Raw genomic sequence first — 17,520 nt, 5'->3', positions numbered from 1 at the left:
ACACTTTCTCCTTTTGGCCTTATATATTAGATAAAGGCAGCACTGCACCAAATCCAAACTGAATATATAATCATAATTGTTAAGTTATTTATAGCCAAAATACTTCCATCAACCAGTATGGCTGGACAGGAAGATGTAAAAAAATAAATGACTTTCAGTCAATACTTGTCAGGCACAAAGAAATCAACAACAGTACATGCATAGCTGTCTAAGGAGAAACTGAATTTATAAATATTCTTTAACTAGATTCTATTGTTGGAAAATGTATCCCGCAATGTGATCATTTTTAAATGATGCATCCAGCAACACACTTCTAGGCATTAACATAGACACACGCACACACTTTTTGCGCAGTTAATACTGCTTGTTGGAAGTTGGCTATGTCAGAGAGGGATTTTCTTGGCAGATCACTTGACAGAGAGAGGGAGGGAAAAAATACAAATGATGTTGGCACTGGAAGCCATCAGGAAGTTGCCCGGCATCTTATGAAAATTTGAGTAATGCAGATTACACTTGTCACCGAGTCATTTTTATGCAGGGCAATGATGATCAGTAGCCGGAAAGCGCCCCGTAGCTTTTCACCCTCATTCTTTAATTGCCAACTGCCACTTACCAGAATCAAAGAGTCCCCTACTGAGAAAGGATGTAAAAAGGACCTCCCATCTCTTCACTTCAAGGTCTGCTCTGCTCCCTCAGATTTTACTTTAATTAAATTGGGATTCATTTCGACTCCAGAGATGGCAAAGGAGGCCAATTAATTTTAAGAATACATGTGTGCTGTCATTACTGAAAAAAATAATAAATAAAACAAAGACAGTCTGTTTTATATATATATGCACACTGTTTTTACAGGTCCAGCATCAAAGTGTTCCCAAAGGTAACACAAATTCACCATTACAGCTGTTAGTGTCAAAAGTCATGTTTTAAAGTTCCCTTATAACAAGAGGTTATGCGTGTTTCAGAATTAGAAAGAGGCTTGTCTATACCGCCCAAGAACAGAAAGGTCAGGTCCTGCTCTGCCCCTCTTTGGTTGGTTTTGGCCACGGTTTGTATTTGCTTCAGTGCAAATAGTCAATGAGTATGCACAAACACCCATACTTAGGCTGCATGAGGCCAAAGTGAACCTGTGTCACTCCATGGGTTATATGAATTCGTGGGACAATCCACTTCATGGAGGCTGGCTTTTATACCTTAGGAATGCTGGAGCCACTCCCAGGCAAAACCATCCTTACCCCTGAAATAAAGTATTTAATGGTTTTATTACAGCAAACTGCTTCCCTGTTATATTATAACAGTCACACATATCAGCAGCTACCATGAACACAATAAGCAAGCACTGTATCAATGGTACAATACAATAAGCAAGCACCAATATGAAATACATATTTTTGCCGGAGAAACACATTCCCCACCTCGAGGTATTTTCAGTGCGTGCGCTCTCTGTGCTTAAAGCAGCTCGGGAGTCGGGTGCGTGCTCCCTTTGAAGACTCCACGCTGCTAAATGCACCAGAGGTAAGAAGCCAGTTCCTCCTTGGCTATGAGTTGTAATGCCCGAAAAGCTGAAATGGGGAAACCAAGGTTACATGAGGAAAACAAGGTTACTGGTCATAGTTAATGGTTGCGTTCTCACTGACAAGATTGCATAACTTGCGGTGGCTAATTAAGAAGCGGTTCCGCGATTCGCAGCCGATGCGTTCGCTCATCGACTCCAAATTGGAAACAACTCATCAACATTTTACAGCACAACAGAATGCTGTAACAGCTAAAGGACAAGTTGGGGAAACGGGTTTGTTTATTTTTTTGTGAATCCCGCACATCTGCAAAAGGCAATTAAATATATTTGTCCCAATTTGCCGCCGCCATCGGAATATATCGTAACTGCTAGAATTACCGCAGTTATAAAGTGCCTTTGTCTTGCTCCGATTTTCGCTGATGCGTCTGCTTAGGACTCTACACACTCTACATGCCTAAGAGAGACCACATGGCCATTTGTTGAAATAAACCACATGTGCACTGGTGCAGGAAATGACTGCTCATATGTTCAATTCTCTACCAGTGTGTGGGTTATTGCATTTCCCACACTTATACGCGAAGGAGCATTGAGTACATGAAGAGCATGCCATCCGTTAAAATCGAATGCCCCGTCGGGAAGGTACCTTTCTAGTCTGGAGGCACTGGAGTCGGGAGCGTTAATGCTGTTCAGAAAATAACTCGCCCTTACCAGGGAGGAGAGCTCATGATCGCCGCGAATGAAGAAGGTAGGCCTCTGCGAGGCGAGCGCGGCGTCCTCAACAGTTTGCGTCAACGCCATCTGTCTCCCCAAACTCACCTGTCTACTTTAATAACCCACACTGCGCTCTCACCTGTGTGTGGACTCACCATGATCATATGTGGTGGGACTACCCCCGCGGTCCGCAGCTGATTCGCTTTCACACCACCACGCAGCGGTAATTAGGAGGGGGGAAAGTGTTGTGTGCATGCTGATAAATGATAAATGATGTTGGAGCAGCAGAGAGAAATCTGCCTTCGCTGCCATCTCTGGATGGCTGTTCCAGGGAGACCAGGCCAATGAAATGTACCAACCAATTTAATAAAAAATTGGTCGGTCTCAACGGAAAAAAAGGTTAAATCGATTTTAAACATAAAATTCTAGATGCTGAAGGGTTGTGATCTTCAGTAAACGTGGAAATGGGCTCAGACGTTTGGGTTTGAGTGTTCTTTTTCTCTCTCCAAACAAAGACATCATTTCTAAATGTCATTTGTTACATTTGGATTCAGATTTGTAAATTATTCTGCCTTATCTGTAGTCCTTGATTATCATGTCGGTTCATTTCTGTAAAAAAAAAAAAAAAAAACTGAGATATACTGTACAGTGCATTGAATTCAAAGTAACAGTGTTCATGGAGAATCATTCAGTCTTGTTACTGAAACCTTCCTTTTATGTAATATGATCACACATGTAAGTTAGTTGCAGTACTGATGTTGCAGTAAATAGACTTTCTGTAAAAAGGAAACAAATAATGCTAGAACACATGCGCGCACACACACACACACCCATGTACTCTGAATCAGAATTGATATGCCAGTGAGGGCATTATCCATTTTTCATTTTGAGGAGAAAAGTACTTTGTGTTATATCCTACAGTAGATCAGCCATTACACTCCAGCCCGGCACTGTAATTGAGCCACGAGTCTTTTAAATCTATTTTTCAAAAGTCCCCTGGATGAAACGCAGTGTGTTGCTCTCAAGTTCAGCACACATTTACTTCAGTTTTCCTTTGTGATTTTTCTCCCCCCTCCCCCTTCCCCCACCCCATAATAAGTCAGGGGAAAATCAGATCGTAGGGGAATGTACAAAAGCACATCCATGTTATCCGTTAGAGAGCCCAGAGGGAGCCCTAGGGCATAACAGGCATTCCTCAAATCTGCAGGGAGAGGGTGCATACTGTATTAAAGGGTTTAAAGAGGAAAAACTTCTCTTAACTTTACTTTGCTTGAAGAGTTACGCAGTCGCCAACCTGACTTGAGCTGCACTACTAGCCTGGATAAGGCAAGTTTAAGAATTCATCATTGAGCAATCACTGGCACACCCCGTGCATTGCCTTCCCATGCGCGTTACACGCTATCACTGTGAGCAACTAACGACAGAACCAAAGAAAGAGTGGAGGAAAAGGTGTTCATTGGTGTTCATGGTTCATCAATAAACAACAGGGTCTGTGCCAGAGTATAGAAGTTTCAGGCTTCACCCCTGGCTTTGGCAGAGAACAGATAAATAAATCCTGACCTGAAAGTAAAGTGAAGTCTCATTAATCTTGAACTTACATTCAGTAAATGCTTTTTCTGCAGAATTAAATACAATTATTACATTACATTATTGTCATTCAGTTGAAGCTCTTATCCAGAGCATCTTACACGGGTTACAGTTTTTACATGTTATCCATTCATGCAGCTGGAGGTTACAGCAGCACTACCCCGGTGGAGAATTGAGTCAGTAACCTTTCGGTTATGCAACCTTTCAGTAACCTTACTTTACATAGGTCAACGGTATTAGCATCAATAACAACCACTATCTTGCACATAAAATAGGTAGTCTACATTGTGTATGCTGGTATTATAAGCTGTTGATATTGTTTAGCAGCACCCTGTACTTCATTAACATGACATCACAATTTGACAATTAAGAGATGTTTATGGGTTTGACTCTATGTATATTGTTCTCCCAAACCTATCTTGCTCTCACAAGTCTTTAATATCCTCACCAGTTTTGTTGGCTAAATCATGTAAGTGCTCAGCTCCCAATTTGCAGCTGTGCTTGTATTCCTGCTGTCTGTGCCAAATGGGGAACTTAATAAGCTGCAGTGTTACAATTAGGGGGCGATACCTAGGTCCTCTTATTGGCAGTAATTGGTCTATCATATCCACGCTCAGGCAGTTTTGCCTCGATCTCGTCCAATGGAGACTTCCTCTGAACTCCAGCTCCCTCAGCATTAAACATTAGTCATGGATGAAAGGAGAAGCTACACCAAGAAAAGGCATGGGATAATGGTTTGATTGTGCAATCCTGAGCTCTCAATAAATGCCGTAGCGCTCTGTTTAATGCGAAATTCAGAGGGATTAGGCAGCACTGTTAGCAATATCACAACATATTAATGAATGTGAGTGTGTTGCGTGTTGTTTCCAGAGGTGTGTGAGGAAAAGGAGGCCAGAGAATGGCAGATTCTGAACCACTCTAAATACCCTATTTGTTCTCTACAACAAAACAACAGCGGGCTCCACACTCTTTATGTCTTAGTAGCAACACGCCCTCTTGCACTCCTGGGCTCCCAGGGTTTTCCTGTGCTGAATGAGCGGCATCCATTTTACAGCGTGTCCGGGGGTGGGGGCAGGGTCGTATGGGGCTCTCTGAATGTCACTGCGCCTAAACCCCCTTCTCTTTGATGTGTCAGCACCGCTCTTATTTACAGCGGGAAGGACGCCAGAGCGGCCCACTCATGTTTCCTTTGCAGGTTCTGCTTTCATAATGAATTAAAAGTCTTTAGTAATGAGGCTATTATAAACTCCAGGCTCCCAGGTGACGCGCAGATTAGCTACCGTAGCAGCTGAATGTCTCAGCAGCTATAAAAAAGTATTCCTGGCAAGTAAGACAGAAATACATTCCCACATGTAACCTGTGATGCTCACGCAATAGGGCTATGTTACAGTATCCTTGCTATGTTTACTTGAAACAGGAAATGTTTCCTGGATGTATGAATTTAAGACTTCAGGCTTTGTAAATGGAGAGAAGAGACATAACTTTCCTCTCACTGTGTTCACCAGTTTTTGGTTTTTTTGTTTTTCACAAACTGCTCAGTGAGCTGACAAGTAAAGAGCTCAGAGTTGCATTGTCATAGATTAGAACAACTTGAAATCAAATGATTGAATCACTAAAAAGACATTATATAAGAAGTAAGCTGCCTCCAGATGAAAATTTGAAACCAAACCATCCCCTTTATATATATATATATGCAGATATGCATGCATTTAATACAACATTACCTTATATATTAGGCTACATAAATGACTTTTCTGTAATAATATGAAAATATCACTGTGACATTTCAATCACAGGCCAGAAATACCTTTTGATGGACAACATACTGTTAACAGTGAGAAAAGGACAAACTGTGACATGAGTTATTTTTTAAAAGAAGGAAAATGCAATTTTCTCCCTGAAGCATTTACTTTAAGGTCACATTTTAAGATTCTCTTTAATCAAAATAGCTTTTCTCGATAGAAGTATAAATTCTGTCTAGGGGATTCTTATTTTTTAAATACCTTTACAGTGTATTTTGAAATATTCATGAACACATCTAAAACAATTGACATCAGTATCTGGGCCCCTGGCTGAGTTACAGTTAATCCAATATCTTAAACCTCTTTTAAACTCAGCGATAGCTAAAGGCACAGTACTGCTGAGGTAGAGCCGAGAGGCATTTGTGTGGGGAAAAAAAGTGAAACAAAAGTGAGACAAAACGTTACTTGAAGTCATGTGGATGGCAGATAGCAAAATTCTTACTCAAATTCATATTTTATTTCTTTCCCCTGAAGTGCGGACAGCACGCCTGTCACCGCAAGGGTAAAGGTCCATTCATAGTGTTTGACCACAGTGGCAGGACAAGAAAAGCATTGACAAATGTCATGCTTTTATGCAGTTTATAGCTTGTAGCTACCAACAGCTGCCCTGCTCCCACTCAGAACAGCAATTGTTTCTGTAAAGCCCTCAGCCAAATGAACTTTCACCTGGTCACTGACACCATTGCCAGAGAACAGAACAGGAGAAAATAGACTGGGCAGGTGTACCTGATGTCATCCTGGGTATGCCACAACAATGCTGAGGTACAATAATACATGAAAATTGTGTATATGAACTGTCAAAACTTAATTGAGAATTGATACAAGATCTGAGACTGATCTGTGTGGAATCTACAGTTTTCTCAATAGACGATTATGGAAACATCACATTATTATCATTTAGCAGACACTCTTAGCCAGAGTGACTTACATAGGTTACACGTTTTACATGTTACCCATTAATACAGCTGTATATTTACTGAGGAAATTGTGGGTTAAGTACCTTGCCCAAGGGTACTGTCCCAGTGCCCCAGCAGGGAATTGAACCAGCAACCTTTTGGTTTTGAGCCCTACTCCTTACCACTATTCTATACTGCTGCCCCAACCAGAACACCAAAACAGACAAACAGCTAAAGATTAAAATGAAAATATATCATAACACACATTAGACAGACAATATAGATTAGACTGTTAAAGCAACAAGGCAGGAAATTTACATTTGGTTTACTCTACTTTCTTCTGATATCCCCAGTGTAAGATGTGGATATATATTGTGATTATTATGCCTGTTTTCAGCAACATTGGTACTTACTGCTAGACTGATGAATGAAAACATCGATCATGGATTTGGTGAGCTACTACTCAACATCCCTGTCACTGGGATTTCAATTGAATGATAAATCGAAACGGCCCTTAAATGGTTACAGACTGGGAATAACCATAACAAGGATGGAGGCTAGGAATACTGCTTACACATATATCTGCTCATTTGTTCTTCAGTGAACCTTGGGGTGTGCTGTATGTGTATTGTTCCTTGACTTTCAGTACTTCAGTGGCACAGGTCACATGATACAGATTCATCATGTGACCATCTGATTCTGTTGAGGATCCACGGGCAGGAACATCTCGCCTCAAACTCTAAGATGAACTGACACATAATGGGTTTGATTTGGTTGCACTATCACCTACACACAGCAGCTGGCATAATCCCAGGTGAGCATAACTCACCCCAAAGCAGTAGAAGCCCTGATTACTGTACTCACCTGCCAGATCTTGCCCCGCCCTGAGTCACTCTCTGTCTTTCTGTCTTCCTGTGTTTTTCTCTCTCTATCTCTCCACTCTCTATTTATGTCAATCTCTTCCCTCTCTGTCCCCACCCTCTCTATCTCTCTCTCTCTCTGTTGCAACCTGTGTATTCCATGCTGTCCTGTCAGATCAGTGTTGTGCGGTGAGTGAATAAAGTGAATTATTGATAGAAATTTGTTTGTTTTGCAAAACTACCCATCTACTAGTTTTGTGCCGCAACTTCAGTCAGCCAAACACACTGAAATACATACATAGAATGTTCGATCATGTGCTTTCTAAAGCACACACCGCTTGCAATACATTTTCAGAGGATTGTGCTACAGTGCCAATGTTCAAATATACAGCTGACAACAGTTGCACTCAAAGCACTGAAATAACTCAAGGCTACACAAGCTCTCCTTCACCCTTGACAACATGACTGTGGTTTTACCCTAGAGTGCCAGGAACCTGGGGGTAGTTCTAGATACAAGCCTGTTTTTCACAGACAGTATAACAGCAGTGACAAGGAGCTGCAGACTCCTGCACTACAACATCCAAACAAATCCACCGATTTCCTACTAGCAACTCAGTATGGCTCTTGGTTCAAGCATCGGTGCCCTCCACACTATACCACTGGAACTCTCTTCTGTCCAGTCTCCTGACAAGTGCCATCAGATCTCTCCAGATTAATCAGAATATAGCTACCCGACTGAGCTACAACCAACCAAAAAATACTGCCATGTTATAACTCTCCTCATCTCTCTACGCCAGCCGTCTGTTATGGTGTGCAGAAAATTCAGACCGGTTTTAGCCTACCAAGCAGTAACAAAATCCAATACTTACAATCTATTGTAATATTTGTTGTTGTGGGTTGGTTTTGTTGGTGAGATGGTGCTACACCAAATAAACCTTCGGGGAGACTGTATTTGTTTCAGTAGTTTACTTGCCTCAAGCACACAGGACATACAGAACCACCATTACAGATCTCCCCCCCCCCCTCCCCGACTACTCTCTAGACAGATTTCAACTATTGCCAAATATCAACATCAAGGCAAAACTAATCAACAGCTTCCCTTCAGGATAACAGCTCTTCGCAGGTTTAACAAGAGAATGCGTGATAGTGTTTACTCTTACACTATCATCACACCGTACCCTCCTGTCTGACCACTTCACTCCACTACCTCTGCTTGCCGAGTGTTCTCTTACTGTTGCTCATCTCATTCATGGCCCTTTTGTGGCCTTGGCCCAAGTGGTGGAATCACCCCACAACTGCCATTTTCCAGCAGAGACTCAAACGCCACATATTCAGACACCATCTTGGCTCTCTGAACTCCCCATCCAAACACTGTGATAAAATTAAGTAATCGTAAAACATATCACCATTTAAGTCTAGGAGATAAAAGCCTGGTGGCACTTCAAGCTATCGCAGTGCAAAAGCTCAGTGGTAAATGCTTTGGGGGCAATATAAACCTGTGGGGTAAAAACCCAATGGCTGAAAATACGCAGTGATGGTTTAAAGTTGTGCGTCCTATGACAGCACTTATTTCCCTTCCCACAATGGCACTACATTTCAAGGATAGCACTAATGATTCGGTATCTCTGTGGCTAATTGTCTAACACTAATTGAATGCCCTCCTTTACGTCTCACTCAGCGTCTGTCAAATGAACAAATGTGAATGTAGTTTCATCACGCATAATGCATGAACCAACCGCGACATTCAAGGTTCTGCTCTACCCTCAGACTGCTGTGAATTCAGTTTCTCACTATACCTTACGCAGACCTCAGCACTTAGAAACAGAGCATGAAAAATCTGCATGTTGCTCCTGCGGTGCACACATATGTATTCATTTAGAGTACACAGGTCTGACTTATGCATGCATGTCGTTATGCATGTGCTGCACACGTACAGACACCTCACGCTTTTAATCCCTTTGATAGATCTTCACCGGCTGAGCTCAAGCATCAATTAACACTAAAACTGGGAGCTGAAAAGCCCAAGATGAAAGTATATAAACCTATGTTTGGCGGCCCCCATAATTTTTTTTTTCCTTAGCTGTAATGGTCATGTCAAGAGCAGCAATTAGGAAGCGGCAGGTTGGTGAGGAGATGAAGATGATCACTAGGACTGGGTGACAGATATCTCCCCAGAGAGTGGTGAAGAGGGACAATTATGAGCTAAGGGTTTGCCTTGGCATGGCTGAGGTTCAATAAAACCAACACCAAAGGTATCAGGGCAAATATTAACACAAAATAGCCAATGACTAAAGGTACTGTACTGTGCTTTTCTTTTGATTTACCCTCTATATATTTTCTTGGTGGGTTCTTGGGTACTTGTGATTCTCGGTTGTAACATTGCTGCCAACACCCACTGAAAGAAATTACTAAAGAAGCAATTATTAAATGGGTTACAAAAATATCCACTGATTATATCCAGTGCAATAGTCTTTAAAATGATAACGAGTGACCCATTTTTATAAAGCATCTAAAGTCATAGAATGAGGTAATTAAACCCAGGGAAAGTGTTTGGTTGGACGTTGGATGTATAAAGCATTAAAGAATCTGAACTGCGATACCCTCCTGACTTCTTGTGAGCTTAAAAATTCTTCCTAAAGTTCCTTTCAAATGAGTATTGACTTTTACCAAAAAAAAAAAAAAAAACTGTATGAATTACATTAAGAAATAATTACATAAATCTTATTAATGGATGACTCACCCAAAGATGAAACATTTTCAAAAATGTGATATTGATATTATTTGTGACTAATCTGAGTTACAACACCTAAGAGACAGGACCAGTGTGGCTTTATGGTCACATTTGCATTTCTCCACATTACAGGGCACTAGTTCATGCGATTCATAAGCACTGAAAAAATGGTAAAAATGATAATTTATTTTTCCTTCTTACAGCAAATCACAGCCATTAACAACAATCAAGAAACTGAAAGCAAATGGGCACATTTTCCGGACTAGAAATTATCAAGTGGCAACATGCTGCTAATGCTAGCAATCGGTTATTTCTTTATGTTCATAAGCTGTTTGGGGACTGCCAGCAATTGATAAATAATGGCTGTTTTATGCTGAAATGTTCAGACACAAACTGTAATTATGTCTGTGTAATTACGTTAACCATGTGGTGGCATGCTGTGTATAAAGTGGCATATAAAACCTCTTATTTGTGTTTAAGAGATTGTTTTGGACTGGTTGATATTTGCATTTTTATTTTCTGAGCTCAAAGTCTGCGTCACTAAGGGTTAAATGGGTCATTTTGATTTTCTTAAACTGCTTTCAGTCCTTGTGTGAAATGTCTTCTGTGTACCACGTGCAGGGACATTGTGCTTGTGTACACTTACAAGTGCCTTTTAGACAATGAGCCTAATAAAATATTCAGCCTGGGGGTCACAGTTTCATCACAAGCACAGACTCAGTTTGGAATATGGATTTATGCACCACATTGTTTGATGTGCTGAAAGATATATAGACGTTATAATCTCGCTGGCCGCTGTCTGCCCAGGTTGCGGAAGGAGGACGTCAAATGGTATGAATTCTGACTGAGCGCAAACCAGAGGGTCAGACTAAAGACGCTAGTGATCACAATTGTTTCTCTTCCGCCGGCTCACATGCGGAACAGCTGTCGTGGAAGTTAGGTGTCTTAAACAAAGAAGGAGAGTTTCTGAAAATAAAATGAAACTGCATATCCACAGTATGCAACTAATATGCAACACATAGACAATAGAAAAGTACAGAGGTTGAATGTCTAACTCCTGCCGAATGATGACATCGATGAAAACGCGATCAAGCGGAGATGCGTGCTACTTGACATGGACGTTTGTGGCAGCTGTCCGCTAGCGAGGCATTTGGGTTCACAGTCAGGTCACGATCCAAGTTAAGCTGCGCAGTCCACTTAAGAGTAACAGGGCTGCCAACTTTGGTTACCGTCCCAGCGGAGTCATATAAATAACCTTAAGTGTGTTCGCGCACAGAATTCAGAATGTATCTGTTCGCGTTCATTCTGCGCCTCTAATGATTTCTGAACAAACCAAAGTGTGAGAGCTAACAGCTCATTAATTTATGTCTGACAAAATATTACGACAACATATTATGTGTACCAAAATATTTGATTAAATATAAAGGACGTAATGGCAATGTCCCATTCAGGACGAAAAATAAATTGTTGTCTAATTAGTTCAGGAGTAAATTAATAACCTGGGAAACAAATTTAGGTGTTTCGACTTTTACTTTTTATGTAACCACAAAGTCTGCTAACTTAGGGGGTATCTACCCATGTCGTGTGTTTATTTTACTTAAGTGAAAATACCTATTTAACGCACTTTATAAAACCGCGATTGATCTATGTGCTGGCCTGCGAATAAACCGCAAACAAAACAAAACAGCATTTAACTTCATTGTTTTGCTTGTAAATCGCTTCCCTACCGCAGCGCCTGTCAGGTTAGCGCACGGGAGGGAGAATCCTTTATATAAAAGCTTGCCATTTGGTGTGGTGGGAGTGTCCTCCGGCAGGGCCATATAGTTTTCCCCCTAGAAGAGAGGCCACTGCACTAGGAAGTAACACTGGATTGTCGTTAACCGATAGGTAACGTATCACCGATTGGTTGATTGTTATTATGTATTATCTTATCAGTTTGAATGCCTTACTTGTTGTTCACTAGGATGTCACATACGAGCAACTCTGAACTTTATTAATGGTCGAAACCGAGAGGAACAAACTTTCTGTCATAGCAGTGTGTGTAGTTCGAAAACACATGCACCTTACGTCTCCTGCAGTCTTGCTTTAGTTCCTTCACTGTTTTGTGCTGTGGTAGCCTACACGTTTTTGGGGCGATCGTAACAGTTAAGTTTTCACAGTATTTCTGTCTGATTCTGAAATATTTGAAGGAGTTCACTCGCTGGGAAATGTAGGCGCTTACTTTAGTGGTAGTACACTTTTCGCGTTTTTCTGTAACTGCAGTGTGTAATATTCAGTACAGCTAATAGCTCCTTTAGCTGCATTGGTCACACTTTGGAGAGCTAGTTTGGACTTAAAAAAAATAAATGCCCTTTCTCTACTTATACGTAGTTTAGGAGCATGTGATGACATTACTGGTTATAGCTTTCTTCTCCAGTCACTATAAAAACAACTGCGCCTTTTCTTCACATTTTATTTTAGGATATGTTTTGGCAATGCAAGATCAGTAATATCATTACGACTGTATCATTATGCCGGTACATTGTACCCACATGACATAACGATATTGCCAGCTATAGACAATGCTTTATTCTGTCTTTAATTGTGTTACATTATAATGATCATTGCCAGCCGTGTGCTATGCCAAGTGTAGAATATGTAGCATTATTGGTCTATAAACTTGAAGTGTTTGGGGGGACCACTGTGCATTTGTTAGGAAACCCATTTCACAGAATGTCACTCCACCTGCCTGCAGCCAACAGCCAAAGCATGCCGAGGAGTCCCTCTTGGCTGGGGTTAATTTAAACGTGTTTAGTTCTTTGGCTACGATACTGTTCTTTCCAGCGGCATTTTTATTAATTCCTTCAAGGCTTGCAGAATAATTGGCCAAGGAACAATATTCTAGCAAGATAATGAGGCTGCCTACACTATACATTTCAGCAACAGAACACCCTAGTGGATTAGGGCAATATATTATCCGTCTCATGCCACACAAGAATTATAAGGAAACACAGACAATAATTTCTTATTGCATTTTTCTTTTTTGTATCATTATATTGTTTTCTCTTCCAAATAATCAAGTGAGGTTGGAGCTTGTGAAGTTTTTCCAGAGTATTGTTTAAAAGATACTGAGACATATGAGATGGGATGGGAATCAAATAATACTTTGATTGTCCTTGCTAAGTTTTGCTCTTATTATTTGATTGCCCTTAGTGCAGATGTGTGGATTGTCGAGGCCTTCACTCAAAGTATTTCCAAAGGGATACAACTTAGGGAAAGTGAGAAGAACTAGAAGAGATGTTTTAATGAATGCTTCAGACAGAGATGTAGATGGAAGAGTGTTGTACATACATGCTTAAGAAAGTATGAAGCTGAAAATTAGACAGGCCACAGAGCCTCTTGTGTCTAGAAATATATGTTTGTATTATTTACAAAGAGAGTCAGAATGTAACAGATAATACATACCCCAGTTAGAATGGAGAGGCAAAGCTCTGGGACTTATGAGAACCAAAAATAGCTGCCAAAAATAAAAAAGACGCCTGAAAATCATTTGGATATGAATTGCAATAAGTCTCTATTTATTTATTCATGACTATTTTTGACCAGTTGATGTCATTTTAAGAATCCTCAGTGCTCATGAATAGGCTTCCATGTTTTCATGATCATATTTATTTATTCGTTTGACTGTGAATAACATTTCTGGTAGTGTGGGCATCTCGTAGTAATTGCACTGCACTATAAAGTTGAACAGTTAATAAATATTGGGAATAGAGATTGTTGTTAGCAACATTATGGGAGTAAAGAAAACATAGGCTCGTGTGGCCGGCAAACACCACCGTATGCTCCTGAGAACAACTGACAGAGTAGCTCCAGAACCCTCCACTTTTGTCAAGGGTTAGGATGAATCTCAAGCAAACATGAATATATCCCCACACAGCTTATCAAACAGAAATACACAGAAATGTTAGGTATCTGCTATGGCTATATAATATTATCTGATATTATGGTCTACTGAAAGAAATGCCAAGGTACGATGCAGGAAACAAACAGACGCAACATTTACAGTATGTTATGGGTAATAGAAATGATTTAGGACCATATACTGACTGAAGACTTGAGCCCAAACATTAAGGAAAAAGTCAAACTTCTTGCTTGTTTGTGTTCTGCCAAATAACTCATGTCTTTTTAACAGATGTCACAAAGCCTTTTTGCATAGTAGCTTGAAAGAGGCAAATCCCTTCATTCTAAGAAGTGGTTGTCCTCATTGCTAGGTACCTATCTAGCCAACTAGGTTTCATGCGACACTGATTTCTGGACTCAAGGAGCTGTGGATTGTCACAAGGATCATAAAATAAAAGTGGGAAGTCACAAACTCTCTTTTTCTGCTTTTGCTGTCCTTTTCCTTTCTCCATTACAAAGGCATGTTTGATGCCTAAACATTGGTCTTAATGAAAACAGGCAGAGAAAAGTGTGTGAAACCACATTTTATTGTTTTGTTGCTTTGAATTGTGTCCCACTGGTCAGCACTTAAAATTCTCATACTCATTATCTGCAGGGGTGATGGCCGGCAAGCTGGAGAGCATAAAACACTGACACTGTGCCCCGACCATAATAGCCTCCATGCACCGGCTAGTCCTCATGGCATAGTCTACAATAAGAAAAGTGTGCAAAATGCTGACTAGAACATGCAGCCCACATCAGATCAGTGTAGAAACTGCATCGAGGCACTGTGCTGATTTTTATTAAATTAGGGCTCACAGGAGATGGATTTTACCCCGTGAAGAATTTTAATGTAGTGCCAGAAGACAGTATGTACAAGCTAATGTCTGATGAGCTGTAATTGCACATCTGTGTATACTGGCCGATAAAGAAAAAATTGAAGTTAATTAGGAGTTAACAAATGAATTCTGAGCTCTGTCTAAGTGACCTGCTTGTGCTTGAAGGTTGTGCAGTGTAATAATTTGTTTATAATTTTGATGCTTCCCAGAACTCAATAACTAAAAGGCAGTGTCTCATGCTCAATCAGTCCAGTGTCAATATATACAGCTCATTGAAATTTTTTTGGACTTTTAAACAGCTTTTGTTTTCTATTAGTCTATCACATCTAAACTCTCCTGCTGAACACAGGCAATGCTGCATTTAACTCAAAAACCATACAACCTCAGTTTATGGAGAAATATGATAGCTATTTATGTAATATAATTAGTCTTAATGGAAACACAATTTCATTGAAGTCACACAGGGAAGCACCCTTGTCATATTTGTGTGAAAATTTGATGTTTGGAAATGTGATGAACATTGATGTTACCCTGCACTCTCTCTTTATGTACACCATTTAAAACATTGCTTTGACTGAACCTTCAGTCAATGAATTATTGGTCTGTTTAGACAACATGCTGTGGCATTGTGACAATGTCATTTGTACTTGCCTCCTCATACAGTAGCCTTATAATGTTAGTGATGAGAAGTAATTGATTTCATTTGGGAATTTCAACGTGCAACTTCACTTAATAACCGCACAAGACTAATCTACTTGCCATCTCATGTTCCCACAATCTTTTTTCATTGTTGTTGTTGCTTCCTTGGCGTTGATTTCAGGACATTGTTGCCCAATGGAATTAGGATCTAATGTGGCGCTAAAGACGCTGAACCAAAAATGTCAGCGGTCAAAGGCAACTGATTACATTTCCTATCACTGATCTCTAATCCTCACGTCCTCCACACACCTGGAAAATCCACTCTCCACCAGCCGCACTTTCAAAGGCCACTCTCAGCAGCTTAGCCCAGATCATATCTTTTTGTCCAACTTCACTCCCTAATACTTTTCAAACTCATCCGTCTCTCAGAAACTCAAGGGCTGCTGCAGTCATTTCTTTTACCCCAGAATATATATAAGCTATATTACTTTTATGCGGCGGGAATCAAAGGATTCCATCTAGTCAAAAGAAGCAGGCGTACATGCACATTCTATCAGTCAGCTGAAAAAGGCACATTACATGTAAATGTCCTTTTGTTTCCAGCATCGGTTGAGGACTTTGCTGGTTTGATGTTTTTTTTTTTTTTCCCCCTTCAGTTTTCAAGAGGCAGTCTCATGTAGCTGCCTATTGATCATGGCATTCAGATGAATAGAGCATATTTTGTTGAGTGTAGTTAGCAGCATGAATGAATACAAAATGTATTCATGTCTTTTTTGTTGTTGTTGTTTAGATAATTTTGACAACGCAGTAGTTACTTGTACTTGTTTTGGTCAGTATTGTCCTTTCCAGGGATGGTTTAGTGATGAGCTAAATTGCAGCAGCCATTCCATCTCCGTGTCAGTTTTCCACTGACAGCTTGTGTATTTTCTTCCTGGTAACAATTTTTTGAACAGAAATTGAGTATGTGTTATGCAAACAGAAATGTGTCAAAAATCAACATTATTCAATTTAATTCTGTAATTGTTGATATTTATGCAGACATTCACCTGTGAAGATTGGTATGCTCAGGTCACCAAATTTGATAACTGTAATTATTTAATGCCTTATGAATGTTGTAGTCTTCCATTAAGGCTTACATTTTGCTCAGCTGAATCAAGGGAAAGATTTTTCCTTTGGGCATCATGAGGCAAAAGGCAAATAAAAACATGTATGGAACTATATCCTGAAACCAACATTTGCCTCAACTTTGAGTCGAAAATAAATGCTAAAAAAAAAGTGTTACTGTTTTTCTTCACAAACAGTTTTGTAAGTTCAGAAATCACCAGTATTAACAACACACGTGTTTACATTGAAAAAATAACACTTATTATGATTATTATAATTGTCAGTCAATGTTATGGCCAGTATTGGTATAAATAAACATATGTGTCAGTCTATGTAAAATGCAATTTAAATGCAAATTAAAACAGGCCATTTGGATTTTGTTTAAAGTTGCCATATTTTGTTTTGTTGAAGGTTCCTTGAGACAAAATTTCACTGTAGTATTTTATATCATTTATATATCACGTATTGTACATAACATATATCATACATAATCATATCATATGTAATCATCATAAAACATATATAGAAACAATATGTTGACATTGCAGTATGTGACCGCTTTTGCCTTCATTTAAGGAAGTAAAGAAACTATTCAGCTACATATAATGCGCTGTGTTAGTATCCCTGGATAAGAGCTATTATAGTGGTTACCTTCAAATTTTAAGATTGTTTTTGTTTGTTTTCTGTTATAAGAACACAGCAAAATGTGATCTCTTGCAATTTTTCAAGAATGACTCATTGTTTCATTTACTTTTCTTTTCTCTTGGATTTTCTTTTTGGTAATACCTGCATGTAGCCCATTTACTGGATCAGTCTATTAGTGCTACAAGAGAGACAAGCATAAATTAGACTGGAAAGATGTGTCTGTATCATGTGAAAATAAAAACATTTTTATGTCTCTAAAGGAGATCTTTCTCTCT

At 39.8% G+C, this 17,520-nt stretch overlaps 1 protein-coding gene across 1 annotated transcript in view; it reads left to right on the top strand.

Annotated features, from left to right (window-relative positions):
• Positions 1-11,965: 11,965 nt before the first annotated feature.
• The window catches only part of LOC118770519 (carbohydrate sulfotransferase 9-like), a 63,216-nt gene continuing 57,661 nt past the window's right edge, over positions 11,966-17,520 (top strand). Inside the window, exon 1 of the mRNA XM_036518248.1 lies at positions 11,966-11,987. The gene's annotated coding sequence lies outside the window, so the exon portion shown is untranslated. The remainder of the gene's footprint in view (positions 11,988-17,520) is intronic.

Source organism: Megalops cyprinoides, chromosome 2, assembly GCF_013368585.1.
Source record: "Megalops cyprinoides isolate fMegCyp1 chromosome 2, fMegCyp1.pri, whole genome shotgun sequence".
Taxonomy (NCBI): Eukaryota; Metazoa; Chordata; class Actinopteri; order Elopiformes; family Megalopidae; genus Megalops; species Megalops cyprinoides.
Note: the sequence above shows the minus strand (reverse complement) of the source record. Positions and strands in the feature narration are given on the sequence as shown.